Genomic DNA, 14,388 nt, shown 5'->3' with positions numbered 1-14,388 from the left:
CTGGTATGAATTGGGGGGAAACCTCACACTTTTTTTTTTCATCTTCTGCAGACTGTAAAAAAAAAAATCATTTTGCTGCAACAGAATTCGTCCAATAACGAATTTTGTTGCATCAAAATTACATTAGGGGGAACAAAAATGACTTTTTTTTTTTTACAGTCTGCAGAAGATGAAAAAAAAAAAGCGTGAGGTTTCCCCCCAATTCATACCAGACCCTTTAGGTCTGGTAGGAATGTTAGGAGAATGCCAATTCAAAAGCAAAGGAAAAAAAAAAACTTTAAACATTACTTGACTTGCTCTGGATTTGGACCTGGGACCTTAGCAATGGCAAGCCTGCCCTCTAACCACTACTCTATAGCCTCTGTACTTTAAGCATAGATGTGTTGTAGAGGTAAAATGTTGTCATTTTTTTTCCCCTAATGTCATTTTGCTGCAACGAACTTCGTCCAATAACGAATTTCGGGAAATCGGGAATTTTGGATTCGTTTGCATTCGTCTTAGCTGTAATTCGGAATTCGGATGCATCCGAATCTCCGAATTTCCGAAAATTCGTCCGAAACGAATTTCGGAACGAACCGAATCGCACATGTCTACTGTTTAATACTTTTTGCATAACCTGTCAGTCGCTGTATACAGTGCACACACTACTGCTCTGTCCCGTCTCCTCCTGCTCCACCGCCTGCCGCTTACTTCCTGTTCATATTAGTCAGCCAGGCTGCCGGTTTCTGTGCAGCCCGTCTGCATTTTTGCCGCCCCCCTGAAATCTGCACCCGAGGCAAACACCTTGTTTGCCTCGCGGCAGATACGCCCCTTGATCGTACCTACAAAAACTGATGCACAGGGAAGGTGTGATAATGATTTTTGTAGCTTATCCCTGTTTTAATTAACCTACACCTAGTGACAGTGTAAGCGACATAGGATCAACAAGGTCATAAACAACAGTAAAACTACATTTAGTGTGATTGGGAAAGTGTAGGTTTATACTGTTGCTTTTGCTCCCACTGGCAATATTCCTCATTCCTCTCACTTCCTGTCTCAGTGACAGTGGTTGCCAAGACAGGAAGTGAGAAATCTGCTTAACAAACACAGTTGGCAATAAAAAAATCTGACTGAGGTGCCAACCCTTTCCCATCTAAAATGAAAAGAACATTTAGCTGGAGTGTCACATTCATAGAGTTGAGGCATAGCTTTCCAGCAAAATGCATTAAGGCAATGGACACACCCTTGCCCCAGTTATGTAGACGGTTAAACATTTATATTCCCAGAATTGCTTTTTTTTTTATATCATTACTTTTCCTTTATACTGGATATTCAAAATAACAAACAGGATACCTGAGAGATACAATGGTTTTAGTGCAGGATAACACGTTTGGTAGTAAAATAGAACCTTTTCATAGATATCTGTACATCAGACCAAAAAGAGGGACAACTGAGGTAGAAAGTGGGACAGAAGGATTTGGTTCCATGTAGTTAGGAGGTATGACATCAAATAATGGAAATAAGGAGCAAACATTCTGGAATCTATCAGATCTTCTTTGTATAACATATACTATAAGTAAGAATGTTTCTCAATGTTTGAACAGACTTTTCAAAACAGACTTTTTGCTTATCATAAATTGTCCCTCACATTCCCCTATTCTAAAATACACACTTGAATCCAACAGACAAAATTGTTTACTGATTGCAGTTGCATGTTGGTCACAACTGCACACCCCTGGGATGCGGCATAATATTATGGGCACACTTTAAAGGATAGTTGGTTGGGGGTCAGAGGGACAGATTTATCCCAGGCAGCACCTATTCTGTATGAATAAAGGACAGCACTAAAAATGTTGAGGGTGTCTATTCAACTGCTGTACCTAGTTGATATATGGCTTAGTGAATAGTCACTCTTTATAGAACCCATATCGCTGTAAATGTTTAAAGCCCACATAAACATCCATTTCACATATTTCACTGCAAGCTTTTAGGAGAGAACAATTACAGGATCCAATGTTTTGCATCTGTTGCTGTACCAACATACCTCTATTTTCTTTCGCAAAGTTCTCTTTTACAGCTGTCATGTTTCTGTGCCGCATTGTAATGGTCCACCAGAGACTAAAGCTTGCTCACCATTTTAACATGCATGTATCCTGTAAGGCATAATACTTATGTTCATATGTTTCCTATAATATGGACAGTATATGTTGTGACCTGTTTTCACTTTGAATGTAGTTACTTACAAGCAGTCATGTAACACAGGCACCTTTCTCCATGGAATTTCTCCAGAGGACATGGAGCTCTAATATGCCAATAGATGTATATCTCCTGAGCCTTACTACTGGCCATGAATGGTGCCCATCATGAGGAGAGACCAACAGTGATTTGGGGGGGGGGGGGGGGTTCGGAAAGGCAAAATTCTGATATTGGTTGAGACACTTCTGAGATCATTCAAAATGTGTTGATCCACATCTGACTTCAATCTCACCTGCAGTTGACTGGCTTTAGGCCACTTTTATGTTACCATAGACTTGTAGGGAAGAGAAGCAAATCTCAAGTAAACAAAAGCCCATTTACACAGGCCATAACAGTTATTTTTACCTCCAGCAACATGCAAGACATCAACTGTGGAGATATTGGTAGTGACTGTGGCCCAAGAAGAGTACTTTGTTTCATGCTGCCCCAGATAAGGCACCATCTGCAATAAAACACCTTCTTGAAAGATTTATACGCATATATACCGGCACCATAAAAATAATAAATGTACAATTTACTCCGCAGACAGCAGAACACTCTATGCATCATGTTTTTATACTTTTTATTGATAAAAACTACACAAAAGCTATAACTGATCATAATAGTATTAAAAAAAAAACAATTGATACTTTCTTTTGTGATTTGAGAGTGTTTGTCAATAAAATCCAAATCAATCTGGGATCATTATTCCTTATATAAGCCTGTCTCCTCCGTAGAGCTTTCATGGCTCTAAGCCCCCAAAGCTACCATGATTGAAGCTGGTCTTTCCTAATCACTGCCCCCTTATGGATGGCAGTCTAATAAAAAGCAAACCTCTTTAACAGGAAAACAGGAAAGAAACACAGTTCAAAGAGATCCACTGGGTTATTCAACATGAAACAATAAGCATTCCCTAACCCCCGAAATCCCAACAGTCTCCCATGTTTGGTTCATCTGTATTGGAACCATGCAACGTGTAGAAAATAGGAAACCAAATGTACAAGCAGATTAAACTCCCGTTTGCAGCTGGAATGGATCCAAAACTAGTTAAGAAATCCCTTAGGTGGATCCAGTTTTAGGTTCTATTTTATTTAAATTTACTTTTTTTTTCTTTTTATACACCAGTGGGGTTTGCATAATCCTTTAAAGCCAAGATAAACCCCTTGCTTTTCTCACATCATCGTTTCAAGTTCCATGGCCCTGAAGGCTGAAATGGGTCCCATGCTCAAGCTGTTTAGCTTAGTGTATTATTATTTTTTTTTTTCTCTTGTTTATTGTAAGAGCACATAGCATTTACAAGGTGCTCCTATCAGCTTTGATCTGTATAGGTCCTCTATGCACTTCTTCCAAATGTCACAATCCAAGACTCCAGATGTTATTGGTTTGGTATCCTTTCAATGTATATGGCAGGTGCTGCTGAGCAAGCTATTGTCGAGATGTAGCTCTGGTCCCTACTAAGCTCTAGGTTGGTGGCTTCTCTTTGCTCTTGAGATGTCCCATCATAGCCCTTATTTACAAGGAGGGTCTTGTGGGTCTGGCAATATCCGACCATTGGCTGGTCATAGGTATAGAATGGTAGAGTCTTTATCTGCCGGGGAATCTGTACAGAGAGAAAAAAAAATCAAAATGAATCAGATATATGTTCTAGGAAAAGCTGTCTAATCTCGCACATTTATTACATCTATAGTTCAACCCAAAATCGATTTCAGCTTCTTATATACAGTTTGTATCCTGTTGGTGTTGGAACCAATAAAAATTGACATCTATGATACAGCTTTGATGCAAAGGTGTTCCTTGATATCCTGAACTGAATCAGCACGTGGGTGTGAGATACGCAAATGAGGACCATCAAAGGGTTCTTGGGGCTGGACACTGATGTATGAAGATCTGCCAAACTGTCATCTCCTGGGGCAAGCACGACCCTGCTGGTATTTACTGGCCACACCTGTGTCAGCAAGGCAGCATACATGTTGGGATGGGGGCAGGGGCATATGATGGAACCTTCTTCCTGTGTGATCATCTGCACAAACCTAGCTCACAAGCACGAACAATGGTAACCTTGGTGACCTCTTGGACAAGACAAGTCTTTCTGGACTCTACAATCAAGAATGTGATTCGTTGAGGCCTGCTGGAGAGGAATGTTCTGAGCACTGAGAAAAACTCATGGCATGTGTGAATGGTGTGACTAGCTGAAGGATCCTAACCTCAATTCCTTTCCCTACTGACCCCCTCCAATTCCCTTAATTGTAATTATAATGTATGTATATCCCTATTTGTAAATAAACCCAACACGTATTTAAGATTCAGTGGTTCATCAGTAATTTAAGGCACCCTCAAAGCAGATCACATTCTAAAGTTGGCTTCTTTATATTTACTGAGAACACCAGCAGTGGAATGTCACAGTTAGAGTTCCCAGCAACATTTCATGCCAAAGGTTTTGCAAAGATAACCAGGGACGATTCAACTCCCTGTGCTGAATCCCTCAAAAACTAGATAGGGAATTCAACAGTGATAGCGAGAGCACCTGTAATGACCCTCGGGGTTATGACTGGACTCTCAACTGCGGAGTGCACTAGTTAGATGACGGGGGTCAGTTATGATTCCTTCCTTCACACTCCCTCTAGTGGTTGATGGAGGTTTTGGAATCAGTATACATCATTCCCTGTTACGTTGTAACCTATGAGTGTGATACGAACAGATGAGTGAAAGAGAGTGTATACAATATGCGTCTCCACTTATTCCCGCATAAGTTAAGGTGGGCCCTGTGCTGCGAATCCCCCTCAACACACCTGCAACCACAGCGCAGCAGGCTTGCAGGGCCTTATGAGAATGCAACACACAGTACACACAGCTTAACTACAGCGGTTCTAAGTAACTCAGGGGTTTAGTTCAAGGTATTGGCTGAATGAAGTCCCAGCAATTGTTAGGCAATACTTCCTAGCAGTGTAGAGTAACTTCCCCTTCAAGGATCAGCAGTAACAGTACATAGCTATAGTTCCAGCAATGATATCAGCAGTTAATTGGTTAACAGTCAGCTGTAGCTTAAGTGAATAGAGACACAGGCTGTGATAGCTCTCCCCTAGAGATCTGAAGTCCACAAGCTCTGTGACACACATAAAGCAGTTCAGTGTACTCCAGGCTTAGTGTTCTGAGCAATGTCAGCAAGTCATCCAGATATATGTTGAAAAGTCATAAACTACTTGCGCTTTTGGGGAGTCTTTGGTGGGTCCTTTAGGTGCAATGGCTGTAGCGGTCTCTCCTGGTCTTTGTTCAGCGTGCACCGTTCACAACGGTCGGACGCTGAACAAACAATCTTGCTCCCTTAAATCCCTCCTCGCCGAGCACCAAGGGGAGGAGCTGGGTCCCGTCCATGACGTAGCTGAAGGGGTGGAGCTGGATGCCGTCTTGGGCGGCCCTGAAGAGGTGGAGCTAGTTGCCGTCCTGGACGGCCCTGAAGGGGAGGAGCTGGCTGCCGTCTTGGACGGCCCTGAGGAGGCGGAGCTAGTTGGTGTCCTGGACGGCCCTGAAGGGGAGGAGCTGGCTGCCGAGCTGGCCTTGCTCGGCCCCGCCAGGCAGCGCTGGACCGAGGATGGGTAAGTCGGTTACAGCACCTTATATTGCCCTTGACATATCGGTGGAATAGAAACTTCACTAGTGGTGTTCCCTGGAGATCTAACAAGGCAGTGAATACTTCAGACCACCACAGGACTGGTCCTTTAAAGTGAATCTGTCACATGTAAACAGGAGCAAAACATTGTAAAGCAAATTAAAACAGTATTTCAAATGTTAGGAAATAAAGAATTTTATGAATTACTTAAATGAAAACCGCAATAAAAAATAAATAAAAAGATAAACATTTCATTTTTGTATTTATTTTTATTTATAGAAGCCGATGAAATACTCTGACAAGAAAAAGTGATAACTTGCTGTTTGGCATCATAGAAATTATGGACACATATTAAACGGCTGAATATGCCATGTTGGGTGCACCAGTTACATAATTTCAAAAATAATCCAGGGTAATTAACTCTAAAATAGGAATAGTATGCTAGAATTGAGCTAATTATCCGGTATTTTCCCTCATTTCTTCTCATTAACCAATTACACAGCTTAGGCAGGTAGAAAGCAGGAACCCTCCATAGAATTACTGGAAGCACATACAAGAATCATATTGTGTCATGTTTTGTATTCAGGTATCATTAAAGTGATATTAAACCTTCAGATTGTTTAACATAAAACAATACTGTAATGTGTACCTTACTGTAATCCATGGTTGTTTCCCTTCTCTTTGCTGCTCTTCCTTTTAAATCTGTATCTGTTCTCATGCTGGGCAGAACTTCTGTTTTGCAGCAGACTGCCTTGTCTCTGGAATGGCTACATGGTGTCTGTGTATAGGCTGTAACCTGAGCCAGCACTACAGGAAGATGCCCTCAGCTGCAAAGGGAAGTTCTCCCCAAGCATGAGAAGACATGAGGATTTAAAAGGAAGAGCAGCAAAGAGAAGGGAAACTACCATGTATTACAGTAAGGCACACATTACAGTATTGGTTTATGTTAAAAAATCTGAGGGTTTAATGTCACTTTAAGCTCTATAATCCCATTTACAAACACACCTACACAATATGTATGAAACAAGAACAAGTCAGACCCCATCACTTTTATTACGTGCCATTTTAAATCATTCAATAAAACCTCTTGAATTTGCAATGATCCAGGGCTGTGGTAGATTTCTTTATTTCTTAATAAGTCAACTATAGGTTGCACACAATAGAAGAGAAATATATGTTCTGTAAGGCATGATGTACCTGCTTTCTTAAAGGATACCCATATGCTGACTGCCTTTCTAAAAGCTTGCCTGTCAAAACTGATCCCTAATTTCAAGATTTTGAAGTGATTCAAAATCTTTTTTTTTGCTTTCCCAATGCAGGGCAAACATGAGGTTCACTTTATTGCAGACTTCCACAGACTTACCTTTCTCTTGCTTCTCTGTTTCTCCAATGGGAGTGAAAGGAAAGCTCTATGTAAGCTACAAGATTATGAGTAAAACACGGATATAGACTTCCTGTTTGATAGGATTGATTGGCTCAGCATATGAGTGAGTCACATGTCCTTCCATACACCGAAGAACCATGTTATTTCCTTAGTCTTTGACACTAAGCCAAAGAAAAGTGCTGCTGGGCATGGGGTAGGAGTATGCTAACCAATAGGCAAAGTAGTTTGCTTTAAAATGTATCTAAAGCTAAAACATTATTTTTAGTTATGGGTAGGATGGTGAAGGGTTAGAGACCCTGTGAAGTGCCCATAGGGCATTTACCCATTATTTTTAATTTGTGACCCTCGTCACCAGCACTTATTCTGGGACAATTATTCTGGTAACAACTGTTTAAAAGGGAAGTTAGTTTACTTTTATCTTCCTGTGTATCTATGGGACAGAAAGTAAATATATTTCTCTTTAATGGAACAAAGTTGGCAAAAAATAAAACCTTTTTTTTTAAATCATCCTCCACTTTAATCAAAACAAAATAAAGATATTGTGTAAGTCAGGGGTAGGAAATCTTGGCACTCCAGCTGTGGTGAAACTACATCATAACTCTGTCTGTGGGAATTATATCTGTGGCTGTCAGAGTCTTGCAATGCCTCATGAGATTTGTAGTTTCATTACAGCTAGAGAGCCGAGGTTGCCTACCCTTTCTTTAAGTCATTGATGCAGAACAAACATACAGCAAGTGAAGTCATATCTCCCGATCTGGATGTTACTTCTGGGTCGGGCACTCAGGAGGGAGTGGATGATGGCCAGGGAACTAGCCTTTCCAGTAACAGACTTCAACAATTGAAGTTTTAAGTATTGTTCAATGTACAGGTTTGCTTTAAACAATACCACCTGGCATTCCATGACTGGTATAAAACACACTCAGCCTATAACCTTGTGCATCAAATGCTCATGGAACTTCTCTATAAACTAAAATGTTTGTTTTACAACACGCTAGGTTTACATAATGTGTGTATGCCATCAGTAAAGCTGTACACATTTCACCCTTGTCGCCCATTGGTACTAAGCCTCATTCCACCATTAGAATACTTCCTTTTACAACTTCCTTATCTTTTCCAAACAGATCCCTGTCCATTTTTTTAAATTAGCAACTGCCTCACACTCTGAAAAGGAAATATATTCATATTTTAATAATGGTTTAGTAAGACCCGTGAAACTAATGCAGAAGAGTTTTGGGTGCTAGTAAACAACATTAATGAAGATTTTTTTACAGGTTTCAAAGAGGGGGCAGAGCATAGATATTCTGGAATGGGATCCATTAAGGAATGCTGTAAGTTTTCTAGATAAGCGACCTTACTTTAATATGAAGCATCCAATACCAGTCACATGTAAAATGTTAATGGTTTTTTTTTTCCATTTTAATTTTTCCCTATATACACTGAGTGGCCAGATTATTATGACCACCTGACATTTGTAGTCAAATAAGCTATACTTAGCTATAATTTCGCGCTGAAATTGCTAGCGGGCCAGACCATTATAAATAGGGAAGCAGGTTGTTTACCACGACAGTAGAAGTGATTTTTTTCTGAAGATACGGGTAAACAACACGATTTAACAGCCTTTGAACGTGGGATGATTGTTGGCGCTCGGAGCGAGTATCAGCAAAACAGCAGAATTCGTTAAATGTTCAAGAGCAGCTGTTGTTAAAGTGTTTAAAGACTGAACGGTCAGCCGAAAATGTGGGTCAGAACGTGCGAATTGTGGCCGTCAGCGACTAGTCAATGTTAGGGCAGAACGGAGAGTGGCTAGACTGGTACAAGACAACAGAAGGGCAACAGTGCAGTGTCAGATTCCTTGCATCACCTTTCAACATCTTGTGGAGTCACAAGGCGGCCCAACAAAGTCATCTCATGGAGTTATCTCGTGGCCCAACTAAGTACTGATGGGGTGGTCATAATAATCTGGCCACTCAGTGTATAGTCTTTGAACATCTGCTTAATAAACTGTAGATATCTATACGTTCTAGTTGTATGATATTCTCTTTCACTTAGAAATTCAAAACCAACAGTGGGATTGTCTTCACAGGCTGCTTAAATGGGAAAGGACAGAACAAGAGTGTTTGACACAATTCATATCTGCCATTGTGGTATGGTCCTTTTACATATACTGCTTTGGAGTGAAGCGGGTAGGTAGCACAAAACAGGTGTAGCAGAGTTTGGAAAGACAAAAAGACAAACACCGGATGCCTTTCCTGGTGCAAAAATCCTTTTTTATTTTGCCAAAAGAGATAAGTAAATAGTTATACTCACAAGAGGAAGCAAGGTTAAAAATGTAATGAACACAAATTCCTGGATGAACCAGCAGAGCTCTGAAGAAGGGGGTGTGTCCCTGAAAACGCGTTCAGCTGTGTCAGCTTGTCTCTGCTGGTTCAAGCAGAGCTCTGGATTGTCTTTCTGACTGCTCCTCTGATTTCCACATTAGAAAAGTCATTCAGGAACGTGTGTTCATTACGTTTTTAACCTTTCTTCCTTTTGTGAGCATAACTATTTACTTATCTCTTTTGGCAAAATAAAAAAGGATTATTGCACCAGGAAAAGTGCCCCGTGTTTGTCTTTTTGTTTTATGCAGTGCATGATATCCCTTGTCTGAAATGGGGCAGCCTTACTGGATTGCAAGAAGTAACTCTGGGTCAGAGGAGGGTTCTTTTGGGCGTTGGTCTATGTTTTTTCTTTGGAAGAGTTTGGAAAGAGTTGAGACTCCCTGGATCAGCCTTGTTCCAGGGCCCCATGGACCTCTAAGGTTCATTAGGAGGTTGCTATGTGTTTCTTTAAACAGTGAACAGTAGCAGATTAATTTCCTGCCTAATGGTGCCTTCATAGTTCCGGGACCAACGTTACTCGGCAGAGCCAGCCGTGGGACCAGTGGAGCCTCTCCTCCCTCTAAGAACCCTGACATCAATTTTTTTAGCTGTTTCTAAGAATGGCATTGTTAACATTGACCCTTAATATAATGGGACAATTATCCAAGGAATCATTAATGTATTAGGGCACCTCTCCCACTGACCACCAATGTAATGGAGCACTCCATGGACCACCAATGTAAGGGGGGCACCTTTCCAGCAAAGCACTAATGTAAGGGAGAAAAACAGTGACCTTTAATGTAACGTGGCACTGCTCTCCATTCTATTCCACTCTTCCAGGAGTGTCAATATCCCGTGTCCCCCATTGTGCTCATTGTTTTCAATTATGATTGAAATATGTCTGCAAGATATATTTGGAGTATATGGGCAAGCATGTCTATGGCTGAAGGAATGTTTTTTTGGCTGATGTTATTTATCACCATTAGTCTACGCTAAGTTTTTATTGTGGTAAACTTCCTGACCAGCTAGGCCACTGATAACAATGGTGTCATGGTGAGCTTGCCTGTACAAAGCTGCAAAGCATTTTCATCTATAGAAACCTGTTTAGTTAACTAGATAGAGGAACATCAAAGGGGTAATTAGACAAGCCAATCAGAAATCCCTTCAATGTTAGTGAATGACACCAAACTGTTTATGAATTCAGAGCTTAAAAGTGTCTAGGGGGAATGTTATACATGAAGAGAGACACATAGGTGCATATATAGATTGGAAATATATGCTGGGTGGATGGAGTGTGTATTCTAATGGAGCCTTTGTCATCTGAGGTCTAAATACACGTGGAGAGGGAATCACAGGGATTTTATTTTTACTCTGTTGGACTGTTCCTGCTCATCTGCTTCTGGGATCCAATAAATACTAAGCTCTCTGTAAAAGAACCTAGGTTGCCTGGGTATTTCCTGAAGATTGAATTCTACATTTTCTTTTCCCAACGCACATAAATACAAATTTATATTTTATCACTACTCTCATTGGTTCCTCCATGCAAATAAGAAAGTGTTTTCTGACCTCTCCCACTGCCGATGCTGCTTTGATGAAGAGTAAACACCTGAAGTCTGTTTAGAAACTCAACTTCCAAGAGTGTCAATCTCCTGCATTTTCCGCTGCACTCATTGGTTCCTACCACTGACCCTTATATTACTACAGGACATAGTAACGCAAGAGGAGGAGGAAACAGTGAGCAGTGGCGCGGGTGCTAGTAGAGTTAAATATTTACATTCTTCTTTGTAGGGACATCAGTTATTCAGACTTTCATTATTGTAACAAGGTCACATTAACATACAAGTGGTATATGGGTGGACAAGTTCTTTCAAAGCACACTTGACATCCTACAATCCCATGGAAGAAAACAATCAACTGTCCTTTGTTGCCCTCTTTGTAATCACATGGCCGCTTATATAAAACACTGCACTGTAAGGTAACAAAAGTGCCAATTATCTTCTGTGGATACATTCATACTTGGAAAAAGTAACAATGGCTCTTTCACATAATTTACAATGTTTGTTTTAGTTTTGTGGTCTTTCCCCGGGATAAGAGCTGAGCAGATAGAGCCATTTATTATCCAGAAAGTATAGACAATAGTACATTATTACTCTTTTCTCTATAAACGTCATATAGTCAGGCATGATTAGTATTCATTTTCTCCTGTAGCCGCAATCTAGAGTACTGCTAAATAATGAACTGACGATGGGAATACTAGAAGACACCAGAGCAACTCAGGGTCACAGCATAAAGGAAATATAATAAGACACTTCGGTTAAAAAAGAAAATCCTGCTTCCAGACACAGTAGCACGTGTAGATTTATTAATAGCTATTTTTCTCCCAACAGCCAGTCATTGGTTCCATTGGTTTTAAGGCAACACCATTTAGACCTAAATGTTATCATTATGTCCACTTTAAAGCAGGACCTTATTATTTTAATTTCTAGAAAATATATATTTTTTTCTAACAGAAGAGGCTTGCAAGGCTCTTCTGCTATAAATAAAACCCCCTTTCTCAGTGCAGCACATACCCTGGCATTTGTAAGAGGCTCAAAGACAGAAAAAACAGTACCACTGAGTGCGCAATAAAAAGAAGGGAACAAGTAATATACCTGTATATAAAACACAGATGCAATCCCTATGCAAAAAGAAACTGTACTGCTAAACAATACTTGTAATTGGAAAGTATAACACTTTTATTAAATTTCAAAAATACACACACAAAATGCACAAAATTGCAAATAAATAAATGAAAACTGCATTAGCTAACAAATCCCTTCTTTAAATATATGTACAATTGTATACGTTTTTAATTGCTTTTGTGCATATGTGTGAGGAGGTGATATATATAGTTTTGTGCAACACTTCCCTGGGCTTCCAAAATGGGGAAGCGCACACTCATAACATGTTTCAAATCTCGGGACATCTCCCATGTATCTGCGTGCCCCTTCCCTAATAAATTTTGTTCAACACGTGCTCAATACATGCCCCTGCCCTAATAATATTTGCTCAATGTTAAGTGAACACGCAATGCCAGCCCGGACTACACATACAAGACATATAAATTATTTATTTAGGAGGGGGAGTAGAGGAGTGTCTTCTATGTGTTGTCCTGTGCACAATGGCCCAGGCAGTGTGCACATGTTGGTCTGTTCTTGGGAGTGTGTACGAAAGGGTGGCTCCATAGACCCTGCAAGGGAAATGCGCCACCCTGAAACATGAAATCATGCACTAAGGCAACCAAGATGGAACGGGACACAGAAAAAAATACTGACATGATTTTTAACATATTAACTCTTAACTGGCTTTAGATATACTGCACTTTCAAGTGGAACTCTAGGTTTTTAGAGTCCCCAACCCCCCAGGCACACCTCTTCCCCCTTAGCCCCCTCTTCAGTCATTCAAACCAGAACACTGGTGACATCTTGTGGTGGAAAGGAGATACTGCAATGGATAGTTCAGGATTGGAGGTTAGTATTACAGCAAAAAGTCAGGAGAAGTTTTTCATTTTCTGACTTGCTTTGAAACTTCGCTGTTGTGTTCGCAGCATTTGTTCATATTACTATGGCAGGGCAAACATTTTAAAATGCAGACATACTATAACTAATTACGTCTAAAACTACAATAATAACTACTCAACATATTAACTTACTGAAAAAAAGTAATTCCATGTAATCCCTTCCTGCCAAGGTCACACATATACTATATTGCCAAAAGTATTGGCACACCCCTTCAAATCATTGGATTCAGGTGTTCAAATCCCCTCCATGGCCACAGGTATATAAAATCAAGCACCTCGGCATGCAGACTGCTTCTACAAACATTTGTGAAAGAATGGGTCGCTCTCAGGAGCTCAGTGAATTCCAGCGTGGTACCGTGATACGTTGCCACCTGGGCAATAAGTCCATCCATGAAATTTCCTTGCTACTAAATATTCCACAGTCAACTGTTAAAGCATCGGATGCAGTGGTGTAGCACGCCGCCACTGGACTCCAGAGAAGGGGAGACGTGTTCTCTGGAGTGACCAATCACGCTTCTCTGTCTGGCAATCCAATGGACGTGTCTGGGTTTGGTGGTTGCCAGGAGAACGGTACTTGCCTGACTACATTGTGCCAAGTGTAAAGTTTGGTGGAGGGGGGATTATGGTGTGGGGTTGTTTTTCAGGGGTTGGGCTTGCCCCCTTAGTTCCAGTGAAGGGAACTCTTAAGGCATCAGCATACCAAGACATTTTGGACAATTTCATGCTTCCAACTTTGTGGATGACTGCGCAACAGTGTACAAAGCAAGGTCTATAAGGACATAGATGAGCGTGTTTGGGGTGGAGGAACTTGACTGGCCTGCACAGAGTCCTGATTGCATTGCTTATCCACCCTCAGTACCCACACCTATTTAACACACATAGTTGGTGGTATATAGAGATGTAAATACGACTGACACATACCTCTTTCCATTATCCCCCCCTCTTTTTTTTTTTCCACCTTGTCAATATAATTTCAACCAGTGATCTGCTACTTTGAGATCACACATTCATAGTATATTTGAATATTGCTTTTATTGTTTGATTTGACTTTTTGTTTCTGATGATATTTTACCTCAAAGACGGAAATAACTGGGGAGCCAGCTGTCAACCTGTCTGTGTACAAATCTGCTTGATGTATTTCGTCTTATAACGGTTGCATCATATGTTGTACTTTGTAAAACCCAATAAAGATTTACATGCTTAAAAAAAAAGACCTACCACCGAACTAGGTCTTATTTTTTAGGTAGGTCTTATATTACAGAAATCA

At 40.6% G+C, this 14,388-nt stretch overlaps 1 long non-coding RNA gene across 1 annotated transcript in view; it reads right to left on the bottom strand.

The window, feature by feature from the left end:
• Positions 1-3,325: 3,325 nt before the first annotated feature.
• Positions 3,326-14,388, bottom strand: part of LOC108788991 — a 67,304-nt gene continuing 56,241 nt past the window's right edge. Inside the window, exon 3 of the long non-coding RNA XR_001941371.1 lies at positions 3,326-3,814. This is a non-coding gene — a long non-coding RNA (uncharacterized LOC108788991). The remainder of the gene's footprint in view (positions 3,815-14,388) is intronic.

Source organism: Nanorana parkeri, unplaced genomic scaffold, assembly GCF_000935625.1.
Source record: "Nanorana parkeri isolate BGI_ZX_2015 unplaced genomic scaffold, ASM93562v1 scaffold367, whole genome shotgun sequence".
Lineage (NCBI taxonomy): Eukaryota > Metazoa > Chordata > Amphibia > Anura > Dicroglossidae > Nanorana > Nanorana parkeri.
Note: the sequence above shows the minus strand (reverse complement) of the source record. Positions and strands in the feature narration are given on the sequence as shown.